This window comes from Pipistrellus hanaki (assembly GCF_964339955.1).
Source record: "Pipistrellus hanaki genome assembly, chromosome: 2".
NCBI lineage: Eukaryota > Metazoa > Chordata > Mammalia > Chiroptera > Vespertilionidae > Pipistrellus > Pipistrellus hanaki.
Window position 1 is genome coordinate 136,983,738 of NC_140504.1, and position 12,722 is coordinate 136,996,459.

General features: G+C 39.8%; 1 protein-coding gene and 1 pseudogene across 5 annotated transcripts in view; both read left to right on the plus strand.

The window, feature by feature from the left end:
• Nucleotides 1–212: 212 nt before the first annotated feature.
• On the plus strand, nucleotides 213–2,629 carry LOC311616665 (stonin-1-like; annotated as a pseudogene). The gene is made up of 2 exons: nucleotides 213–355; nucleotides 588–2,629. The product of its transcript is annotated as a stonin-1-like (transcript).
• Nucleotides 2,630–10,341: 7,712 nt separating this feature from the next.
• LOC311616677 (guanylate-binding protein 1-like) overlaps nucleotides 10,342–12,722 on the plus strand; it is an 87,885-nt gene continuing 85,504 nt past the window's right edge. For 2 of the 4 annotated variants that reach the window (XM_084872349.1, XM_084872351.1), the window contains exon 1: nucleotides 10,342–10,569. The gene's annotated coding sequence lies outside the window, so the exon portion shown is untranslated. The remainder of the gene's footprint in view (nucleotides 10,570–12,722) is intronic. The other 2 variants (XM_084872348.1, XM_084872350.1) reach the window with 2 other exon arrangements.

Consider the following 12,722-nt stretch of genomic DNA (forward strand, 5'->3'; position numbering starts at 1 on the left):
CCTGTTTCACTGGCTAGAAAAATTAGATGCTGTGGGAAGCTGCTGTTTGGCTGGAATCTTCACTAAAGACCTAGAGTCCCCCTCCCCGACCTGCCCCTCTAACTCCCACCTTTCATCCCAGTGTGGATGGCAGCAGCCTGAGTCAGATCCTCAGCAGTGCTGTCCAGACAACACATCTGACTCATTGACAAGATCACAATCTGATTTCAAAGATGTGTTCTACGAACCCAGGCAACTGGTCACATTTGGTGATGACCCTGCATTTCAGTCTTATCAGAAGTCAAAGAATTTCTCTCCAGAGGATCAAGGCATCTATAGGCCAAGCAGACTTAAGCTGAACCTTTCTGCTCCTAAGGTAGCGGTTCTCAGCCTCTGGGTCATGACCCCTGTGGGGGTCGAACAACTCTTTCACAGGGGTCGCCTAAAACATCCTGCATATTAGATATTTACATTATGATTCATAACAGTAGCAAAATTATAGTTATAAAGTAGAAATGAGAATAATTTTATGGTTGGGGGTCACCACAACATGAGGAACTGTATTAAAGGGTCGTGGTATTAGGAAGGTTAAGAACCACTGTCCTAAGGAATTTCCCAGTGGGTCTTCCTCCACCTGTAGTACCCCTCTCCCATCTCTCATCATAGACTTCTACTTCAGTCCAGGACCTCCAAGTAACTCTCCTCTTTCTACACCTATCAAAGACTTCCCAGGAATTCCTGGCATCCTCAAAGCAGGGACTCATGTGCTCTATCCTATTCCAGAATTATTTTCAAACATTCCACCCATAACACCTGAGCAGATTCTTCCTTATTGCCTACTAAACCAACCTGTTTATACCAGGCTTCCTTATCTAATGATCACTCATGTACACCTACAGCTCCAAAAGCGGGTCTTCCAGATTAAGTTAGTCCTCCACAGGCCAAAAGTCTAGAGTTCCAAAGTGATGTTTTCCAGTTTCAGTATTTTTGTCAGGACTGTGCCTTTTCAAGTCCATTTTGGAAAGAAGAAGGCAATGCCTCCCAATTCACATTTGAAAAAGGGCCCCCATCAAGCAGCAAAGACATGACAATTTATCCAAAAAGCTGAAATCAGTGTTCACTCAGCTATATCTGTAAGAAGCTTGTCCATCACCAATCAGCTGAGAACCAAGACTCATTTGGAAATTTGTCTACCCAGTGTTTGCATGCTGAAGACACAGCCTCTAATTTTGTCCCCCACATGCTTTTCAAAAGTCAGCCCAAATCTGCATGGTCTTTCATGTGAGAATTTCTGAGAAGAACAACATGATGTTTTCCCATCAGTGGCTACCAACTTTTAAAGAAGTCTTACCTGGAGAAATTTTGAAAATATATTATGAGAGGAGGTTAGAAAACAGATTTACAGAGTTCTCAACTTTCTGAACCCAAACTTGAGAATTTTAGTGTGGCAGGGAAAATCCATACTGTGAAGATTAAACAGGAGTCTTACACAGAAAAAAGAAAAAAAAAAAAAAACTATTCTAAGACAGAATTAGTTCACAAGCCAGACATAGAACATATGCTAAAGTTGGGGTCCACAGAGTACCATGACTTCCTCAACTTTTTGACTACTGTAGAGGATCTAATGAAACTGCCAGCTGTTTCACAGCCAAGAATGAACTATGAGGAGCAAGACATTTTCCTTGAAATTGTGGACAACTTTGGAGGTAAAAATCACTAAAGAAGAAGGAAATTGGTTGAAAGTGCTGTGATAATTCAGATCTTTTGCCTCTGCTTTGTGAATGGGAACAGGAAGTGATTTTTAACACTGAATGATCTTGAGTTGCAAAAGTGAATTGAACACTATTTTGAAACTGACCCAGAAAAGAAGGGAATTGATATTTTTGAGTATAATTTTCATAAGTGTGTGAAAGCACAAGAGTTTGAGCAATGGAGAATCATTAAGTTTGTATCTCTGGATTCCTGCTGGTTTGAGCTGATGCATTTCAAGACCTCATATAATGGGGAAGACCTTCTATTTTCCCAAAGTCTGTAGTGGTTTTCCAGGGTGCACATGTGGAGCTTCAGGCCTTTGTTAACCTGCCCCCATTGCTTTGTCAACCTGCCCTCATCCCATGTCAGTTCCTTGAGGTCCTTTGACAACATAATGGTACACTTTCTGTCCCACCACAGTGGACCAAGGCTTTCTGGACCATGAACCTCCAGAGGAAGAAGTTCCTGAAGGCCCAGATGAACTGGAGGGCATGTATGGGGATTTCAATGAACCTGAATCTAAACCTATCATACACGTGTCACTGTGGGGTCAGCAAAATATGAGAGTGCCTACCATGGTATGGAAGATAGTCTGGCTTCCTGATAAACACTGAAATCCTGATCATCCCCATTGTTTGTCATACAAACTAGAACTTGGATCATACCAAGAAATTTCCTCTGATTGGTATCCATTTGCTACTATTCAGTTTGGGATGCTTGACCACTGTGCCTCAAAGACAGAGGTTAGGTCTCTGGGGGTAGAGAGTGATGTGCAGCCACAGAAACACATTCTGCTACAACTGAGAGCTTGCTACAACATCCAGGTTGAAATAGAAAAGAAGTGGATTAAAATCAATGGAGAAGATCCAGTTAAGCTGGTGACTGCATAAGTCAGTAGGAGTAGCAAGAGTTAATGATGACAACCCATTTTTCAAATATATAATTTATAGAAACCAGACATAGTTATGCCACTGTATAGTGAAGATGACTTTTGAATAGAGGGCTTAGGATGGGTCCAGTGGCTGTGTTTAGATAAGTTTAGACCTAAAACCAAACAATCTATATTTTATGCTTTTGATATGTTTATACCCAAGAGTTTGATCTAAAATGTGTCCATAATTTTCACGGTGTTTCTGCTTCCTATCAAAACTCAAAGGCTGCCGAGACCGGTTTCTCAATGGATAGAGTGTCGGCTTGGGGACTGAAGGGTCCCGAGTTCGATTCCGGTCAAGGGTATGTACCTTGGTTGCGGGCATATCCCCAGTAGGGGGTGTGCAAGAGGCAGCTGATCGATGACTCTCTCTATCTCTCTCCCTTCCTCTCTGTACAAAATCAATAAAATATATTTAAAACAACAACAACAACAACAAAAAAAAAAACACACAAACCTCAAAGGCATTGTTATTAAATGTGTGATCCACCAGGCAGTTTGGTTAAAGGGTTTTTGATTTTTGATTACTCAGTGGCTAATTGGTTTGTGCTTTGGATTAGTCAGGTGTCATATTCATTATCCTCCAGTCCTTATTTCTTCTTGTTATGTTAGCACCTGTATTGAAGTGTGAGACAATCAAAGGAGACATAAAACAAAATACTTAATTTTCTCACTTGCTTACCTCTGAAATGGGTCTAGGTGTAGAATAATAATGAAACCTCAAGCTAAAATGGAGGTGCGGAAGTATCTGTGACTCTGAATTATTTATCTTCCTGTCCTCTTACCACATTGTGAGTAATCATTGGCTGTATTTGGTACCTGTCTTTCCCCCCTGCTATTACTGTTTTCAAAATGTATTTGTATTCTGGTGTGTGTTACAAAGAAGCTCTTTCTGTTGGTATACATAATTTAGTACAAGCCACTAGGACCTATTGCTTTTTGCTTGGAGAGGTTTCTTTTAAAATGGAATCCCAGTCCTAGTTGGCTTTGCTCAGTGGGTAGAGCATCAGCCTGTGGACCGAATGATTCTGGGTTCAATTCCAGTCAAGGGAACATGCCCTGGTTGCGGGCTCGATCCCCAGTAAGGAGTGTGCAGGAAGCAGCTAATCAATGATTCTTTCTCTTCATTGATGTTTCTATCTTTCTCTCCTTCTTTTTTCATCTCTGAAATCAATAAAAACATCTTTTAAAAATGGAATCCCAGTATTAGACACCAATTAACATATTTATGCATACTAAAGATGAATTTTTAAACTTCATGACTAATCTTTCCCAAAAGTATAGTCTCTATGAATATATTTTAATAAAGTATTCTTTGTGATTAACACAATCTTTTCTTGAGTAGAAGTCTAATTCATGATTATTTTATGCTACTTCTACTGAATTCAGAGCAAAATGAAAGATACTAAGTTGTCTAGATTTTTTAAAAAAAATATGAATTTTTATTAATTTAGAGAAGAAGGGAGAGGGAGAGAGAGAGATAGAAACGTCAATGAAGAGAAAGAATAATTGATTGGCTGTCTCCTACATACCCCATACCGGGAAGAGAGCCCGAAACCCAAGCATATGTTCTGACCAAAGAATTGAACTGTGACCTCCTGGTTCATAGGTCAATACTCAATCACTAAGCCACTTTTGCTGGGCAATATTTTTTATTTCTGTTCTTTAATCAGCTAAATGTTTGATTTCGAATGAAAAGCCAATAGCATTAGCAGTTATAATTTTGTTTATAATTTTCTTTCTATATTTACATCAAAAGATAAAGTTTTAAATTCTATATTCTAGATATTATTTAGCCTGAAAAACAAAGTCATCCAATGGGTATTAACACGCCTTCAATTTATGTTGAATCTACAGTATAATTAGGAGGGTTTTTTTTTTCTATTTACTAGATTTGTTTAGAGTCAAAACTGATATAATAATGTTTTACCAAATAACATGTATTTGTTGGCCCAGAGTTTATGTGTTACGTTTTACTTAATATTGTGTTACATTCATTGTAATCTGTTTCAAAACCAGATTAAAACAAACATGTATGATGGTTTGGTTAAAAAAGAAGACCCAGATTCCTCAAAATATATAATTCTATTTAAGCTGCATGCCTCTGTCCTCACATAGTACATTTTCCCACAGAGTTTCCAAAGAAAGGGTGTCTGCACAAATCACAACTCTCACCATTTTTTTTTTAATTCTCATCAGATGACGTGTGATATGTTTATTGATTTTAGAAAGAGAGGAAGAGAGAGAGAGAGAGAGAGAGAGAGAGAGAGAGAGAGAGAGAGAGAGAGAGAAGAAAGAGAGAGAGAAAGAGAAATGAATAGATGTGAAAGAGAATTATAAATCAGTTGCCTCCTGTATTCGACTCTATATTAAACCTGCCACCTAGGTATGTGCCCTACCCAGGAATCAAACCTCAACCTTCTGGTGTATAGGATGACAATCCAACCAACTGAACAACCCAGCCAGGGCACAACTCTCCCATTTTCAATACAACTTCCTTCTGTCTTGCAGTGATAGAGGTACTAGATAATATATTACATAAATGTAAAACAAAATGTTTATTATTTTAACACTTTACTCCAAAATTCTTGCTAGAGTCATGTCAATCAATTTTAACCAAGAACTGCAAGGCAAACAAATATTTTATTTTTTAAAAATGCAACCTAGGTGACAAAGATTTGGATGAAATCCAAGGCTGAAACGGGGACAGAGTTTATGAAGACAGAAAAAGGGGGGATTTCAAAACAAGGTGTTTTGAAAGAGCTGTGGTATGTGTTCTCAAGCAGATTCAAACTATGCTGTACGTGATTGGTTGCTATTTCTCTTGCAAGGTGAAAAACTTGTTTTTCACAAAGAGTTCATGTAATATAGGCCAGTTCCAAGAACTGTATCAGGATGTGGGAGCTGGTTTAAACCACTTGAATAGCTCAGTTACTTTGCTGAGTTTACCAATTCAAATGCTAACCTCATCTGGAAACAGCTTTTCAGACACATCCAGAAATAATGTTTAATCTGGGCAATCTATACCCAATCAATTTGACACATAATGTTAACCATTACAAGTTTACTCCTTGTCAACTTGGCACTCATATGCATCTCCTTAAAACATACTTTCTCTGGTCACTGTGGTTCATTTCATTGACCGTTGTGAAATCAGTCAGACAGAGAAATCAAGTATCATATGAATTCACTTCTATATTGCCAGGGCTGATCAGCAGTTCCTGAGCGATGGATGAATAATTACTCTGATACTCATTTCTGTGAAAGAGAGGGCTGAGGACTGCTTGGCTTGAGAAGCCAAAGAGCCCCATTCACCTGCCTCCTTAGGCTTTTATTGTTGCAACCGACTGAACTAAAATTAACTTCTAGATACTATCAGCAGGGTACACATCCTTGAGAAGATCCATGCGTCTGCAGTGTTCTTTAAGCAAGGATGTCTAAAGACTAAAAACATAAAGATTCCAGTAAAATACCTGCGGGCTCAGACTTATTTGGAAAAGTCAAGGCAGGGATTGATGCCTTCAGCAATGTCCCCCTAAAGGCCCCTGACCTTTCAGAGATTCCCCCTTACAGACTTTCCATCCAAGTCCAGTACTTCCCCACAATATGTGGAATCTAAATAACAAAATAAATGAACAAACAAAACAGAAATAAACTCATAGGTACAGATAACCAATTAATGATTTTCAGATGAGTGAGGTGTTGAAGGAATAGGTGGAAAAAGTGAAGGGATTAAGAAGTGCATATTGGCAGGTACAAAATAGTCATGAAGATGTAAAGTACAACATAGGGAATATAATTTATAATCTCTCTTAACATATATATATATATATATATATATATATATATATATATATATGGCCAAATTATGCAAATAGACCAAATGGTGGAACAGCCAAACAACCAGTCACTATGACGTGCACTGGACCACCAAAAGCATGCGTGGAAATTCAATTACTTGCTTGATATCTCCACCTGTATATCCCATCATCTCAGTTGGTGCTTTGATCAATAAACTTTTTCTTACTCCAAACTCTGAAGCGTTGGACCCATGAACTGGGTTTTATGACACAATCTCTGCTCTGATCTGGATCTAGCACCTAGTGCAGCAGTGGCCATTTCTTGAAATAGTCACAGGACTACACCAAACTAAAAACTTTCAGCAGAGCAAAGGAAGCCATCAACAAAATGAAAAGACAACCTATCAAGTGGAAGAAAATATTTGCAAATCAATAAATGTGACACACCAAATAAACAAATTGAAAGATAAAAATCACATGGTCATATCAATAGACTCTGAAAATATGTTTCACAAATCCAACACCCATTTTTAATTTTAAAAAATCTCAGTAAAATGACTGATCATTTTTTTTAATTGTATTTTTTTAAATTTCCATTATAGTAGACATATTATATTAATTTCAGGTGTAGAGCATAATGACTTGACATTTATATACATTACAAAGTAATCATCACAATAAGTCTACTAACCATTTCTAACCAAGGCTATTACAATATCATTGACTATACTAGAGGCCCAATGCTCAAAATTCGTGGAGGGGGGTATCCCTCAGCCCAGCCTGTACCCTCTCCAATCTGGGGCCCCTAGAGGGATGTCTGACTAAACTAGCAGTTGGACATTCCTCTTGCAATCTGGGACTGCTGGCTCCTAAGTGCTCAATTACCTGCCTGCCTGATAACCCCTAACCACCTCTACCTGCCAGCCTGATGCCCCTAACTTCCCTCTCCTGCCACCTGATCACCCCCAACTGCCCTCCCCTGCAAGCCTGACTGCCCCCTAACTGCACTCCCCTGCAAGCCTGGTTGCCCCCTAATTTTCCTCCCCTCCCCTGCCAGCCTGATTGTCCCCTAACTGTCCTCCCTGCTGGCCTGGTTACCTCTTATTGCCCCCCTCCCGTTGGACTGGTCACCCCCAACTGCCCCCCACCTGCTGGCCTGGTCACCCCCAACTGCCCCTCCACCCCAGGCCAACTTGGTTGCCCCATGGGGGAGCCTGCTATTCAATCATTTGGTGATTCCCTCACTAACCTCCATTCTCCCCCCCCCCCCAACCCCCTCCATGCCAGCCTGGACATCCCACGCAGCCTGCTGTTCCATCATTTGGTTGTCTCTCTCTAACACCCCTGCCAGCTTGGTCGCCCCATGTAGTCTGCTGTTCAATCATTTGGTCATCCCTCACTAACCCCCCTGCTGGCTTGGTTGCCTCCACTGCCTTCCTCTGCTGGCCTGATCACCCCTAACTGCTCTCCCCTTCTGGCCTGATTGCCCTCAACTGCTCTCCCCTGCCAGCCTGGTTGCCCCTAACCACTTCTGCCTTGGCCCCCACCACCATGGTTTTGTCCAGAAAGATGTCTGGAAGATGTCTAGTCTAATTAGTATGTTACCCATTCATTAATTTAAATTCCCTATGCTGTACTTTATATCATAGTGATTTATTTATAATTGAACTTCTGTAGCTCTTTCCCCTTCATCTTCTTATGCATTCCCCAAACTTCTTCCCCTCAATTATCTCTATGAGTTAGTTTCTATATTATTTTGTTTGTTTATCTGTGTGGTTTTTTATATTCCACATATAAGTGAAATCATATGATATCTATCTTTCTCTATCCAAGATATTTCACCTCTAAGTCCATTCATGCCACAAATGTCAAGATTTTATCTATCTATCTATCTATCTATCTATCTATCTATCTATTTATTTAATTGAGCAACTAGGGGCTGGTGCATGAAATTCACACACCAGAGGGGGTGTCCCTCAGTCAAGCATGCGCCCTCTCCAATCTGGGACCACTCAGGGAATGTCCAACTGTTGGTTTAGGCCCAATTCTACACTGGCAGTTGGACATCCCTCTCACAATCTGAGACTGCTGGCTCCCAACCGCTTGCCTGCCTGCCAGCCCGATCATCCCCTAACCACCCCCCTGCTAGCCTGATCAATGAGTAACTGCTTGGCTGCCAGGCCGATTGCCCAAAATTGCCCTCCCCTGCCAGCCCAATCACCCTCAACTGCCATCTCCTGCCTGCCTGGTCGCCCCTAACTGCCTTACCTGCAGCCCTGGTCAACCCCCATGTCCCTCCCCTGCTAGCCTCATTATCCCCAACTGCCCTCCCCTGCTGGCCTGGTTGCCCACTTTTCTCATCTTTGACCACATGGGAGCAGCCATCTTGTGTGAAGGCATGAGGGTCAATTTGCATATTACCTCTTTATAATATAGGATATTCCATTTTATATATGTACTACATCTTCTTTATCCATTCATCAATTGATGGACATATAGGTTGTTTCCATAGTATGGTTATTGTATATAATGCTGTAATAAACACAGGGGTGTATATATATCTCTTTTCAAATCAGTGTCTTTTTTTTTTGGATAAATACCTGTAAGTGTAATTGCTGTCTGGTAGTTCTATTTTTTATTTTTTGCAGCCACACTGTTTTTCACAGTGGCTGTACCAGTTTACATTCCTGCTCCAACAGCCCTCCGGCTGGCCTGGTTGCCCCATGCAGCCTGCTTGTTCAGTTGTTCGGTCATCCCTCACTATCCCCCTTGCTGGCATGGTCATAGGCACCCATCTTGTGAGGGTTAATTTGCATATTACCTCTTCATTATATAGGATTATTATATAGGATTGTCTTTTTTATAACGTCCATTTTGACAGGTATTAAGTGATATTTCATTGTGATTTTGATTTGCATTCCCCTAATGATTAGTGATGTTGAGCATATTTCATGTGTATATTGGCTATCTCTATGTCTTCTTTGGAGAAATGTCTATCCAGATCCTCAGCCCATTTTTTAATAAGGGGTGTGTTTGTGTGTGTGTGTGTGTGTGTGTGTGTGTGTGTATGTGTGTGTTTGATGTTGAGTGGTATGAGTTTTTTAAAATATATTTTTAGTATTAAACTTTTATTGGATATATTATTTGCAAATATCTTCTACTCAATAGGTTGCATTTCATTTTGTTGATCATTTTCTTTACTGTGCAAAAGCTTTTTAGTTTGATGTATTTCCATTTGTTTATTTTTGCTATTGCTGCTTTTGCCTGAGAAGACATATTAAAAAAAAGTTATGGCTACGATTGATATCAAAGAGTTTATTGCTTATATTTTTTTCCTAGAAGTTTTATGGTTTCAGTTGCTACATATAAGTCTTGAATCCATTTTGAATTTATTTTTGTATATGGTGTAAAAATCTCATCTATTTTTTTTTTTCATGTATCTGTTCAGCTTTCTCAATACCACTTACTGAAGAGATTATCTTTTCTTTCAATTCTTTACAATTGTTCAGCATTTGGCTTATCTATTTAGTAAGTTAATTTTTCATCGGCATTATACAGCAATGTATTCTATATATGCTTACTCAATTTTATCAGAGAAAATTCTACCAATATCTTTAATGCAAAATACAAACATGCTCGCTATCTTAAAAAGGAAAAAAAAAAGTATATTTACATAGTTTAGACATACTTAGAGTTATTAACTGTAGAATTGTGGGTTCTCACTTCCCTGAGAACAATTTGAAATAGAAAACAAAAGTGAAACTCTTTTTCATCAATGTTATGCAATTTCTGAGAAATCAAGTCAAATACGCCCATCAGGCAAAACCACAGGACATGAGCTGCCCAGTCAGAGAGCTTGCCTCCTGGTCTTTCAGTTTCCGTTTGTGATGTTGGGAAACCAACTTCTAATCCTCTGCTCTGTGTGTGTGTGAAGGAGTGGGGAGAGACTATAAAGAAAAATAAAATCCCTACGACCTGGTTGGGAAGAAGTTTAGCACAAACCAGCACAGCTCAACTGAAAGACAGAGTTAGGACTCTTACAACAGTCTCCTGAAGCAGCTTTGTTAGCAGCTCTAAAAGATCCCTGCTGTTGACTTTATAGTTAAGGTAAGATTGGGGACAGGGTGGTAAAAGATGTGCAAGCGTCAGGAGGTTTTAAAAACATTTTATCCAGGATAGGCTGCATATGAACCTGGTGTGGGATATCAGACTTACTTAAAAACAAAACTGAGGTGCCGTCAGACAGGAAGCAGCATTCATTAAGTGTCAGCTACGTTTGCTTCCTGCTGAGCTAGACAGAAACTTGTGTAGAGACTAACCGGAGTTTGAAATGTCTTAACACTATTTTTCTCACTTTGCCAGTTTACGACCTATGGGGATCATAATTGCCACCTCAGTTATCTTAATCTTTGATAAACTCTGATTAAGTTAGTTCAAACGTCATCCTGAAAATTTCAACAGCTATAACTATTATTTTTGTGAGAAAGAGCAATGAATGATATGCAATGTAAATAGCTTGCTTACATCGTTAAAGCCCAAAAAAGTTAAAACCTAAAATAAATAATAAAGAGCTTTCATGAAAATGACTACTATATATTTTTAGTCATAGTCTTATACATTGTTTGAAGGTAGATTTCTTCCTTTAGAAATAGCATGAATCAATTAGCTTTTGATTTCTTGACACCCACCCTTTCCTTAAGTCCCTTTATGCTGGATTCTGTTTCTATTAGGCTAATGCCTCTGTTATTACTATCACTTGCTTCAGCAGTTGCCCAACTTGACCCTCATTACAGCCTGATAATTGTGTTTACTCCTCAGAACTCTCTTCTCTGAATCACAAGCTCCACACATCCTCCTTCTCCCTGATTTGCAGCCAGCCCATGAGCCATAGACTACTTGGCAGGAGTGATGATCAGTGTGCCCCCTGCGCCAGCCTGAAAACATGAGACTTTCATCCCCAACTCCAGCAGTGGGCCTGGGACGTGGGGCTTGCGTCCCCACCCCCTGTACGAGCTGAGCCCCAGGACATGAGGCCCTTGTCCCTGCCCCTGGCAACAGGCCCTAAGATGTGAGGCTTGAATCCCAGCCCCGTGCACCAGCCCGGGAACTTGAGGCTCATGTCCCTGACCCTGGCAACAGGTCCAGGGATGTGAGGCTCATGTTCCTTCCCCCTGCACTGGCCTGGGACATGAGGCTCCTGTCCCTGCCCCCCTAATTAATTCCCTTTTAATGTGCACAAATTTTGTACACCAGGCCACTAGTTACTTATAAAATGAAAGAAAATTGTTCTTTATAATAAGGCAAGGCAGAAGAGCTTAAATCTCAGCTAGCTTAAACATGTTTTATTAGGTTATAGGAATTGATGCCCCCAAATAAATGGTTAAGTATTATTTTTAAAATCTTTTCAGCCCTAGCTGGTTTGGTTTGGTGGGTAGGTCCCAGGTTTGATTCCAGTCAAGGGCACATGCCCGGGTTGCAGGCTCAGTCCCCAGTAAGTGGTATGCAGGAGGCAGCCAACCAATGATTCTCTCTCATCATTGATGTTTATATCTCTCTCTCCCTCTCCCTTCCTCTGTGAAATAAATTTTAAATATATATATATTTTTAAAGTTTTTGTTGTTGTTGAGCATTGACCCATGAACCAGGAGGGCATGGCTTGATTCTCAGTCATGGTACATGCCTGAGTTTTGGGATCAATCCCAAAGAGTGTGCAGCAGGAAGCCAATCAATGATTTTCTCTCATCATTGATGTTTTTCTCTCTTTCTCCCTTTCTCTCCCTCTCTGAAATAATTAGAATTATATTTTTTAAAGTAATTTCACATTCATAAAATGATCATGCCTTAAAAGTTTTGATTGAAAAAGGCACACCGATTGCTATATAAAATTATTTTAAACAACTATGATTTGTTCAATAATGCTATGTAATGACCTGCCAGGATTTATAATACACTTTGTCTGGACATACCCCTACATTCCAGAAAAGAAAGTTTAGATGGGGTAAAAGCAAGAACTGTAATATAATAAAGAGTGCTCATAAAGATTCCATATGGAGATTTCAGGGAAGTAAAAAATTAGAAGCATAGCAAACCAGAAACCAGCGGAGGAGAGTCAGATTCAAACTAGCAATAGATGAGATTTAGGGAATGGTTTTCCACGAGCCCACCACATATTTAAGAAGCAGCGGAGTACCCTATAGTAGACCTCTGGCAGATTTAGGACTTATTTTCCTATGACCTGCTTTGTTGTCATTAAATAATAA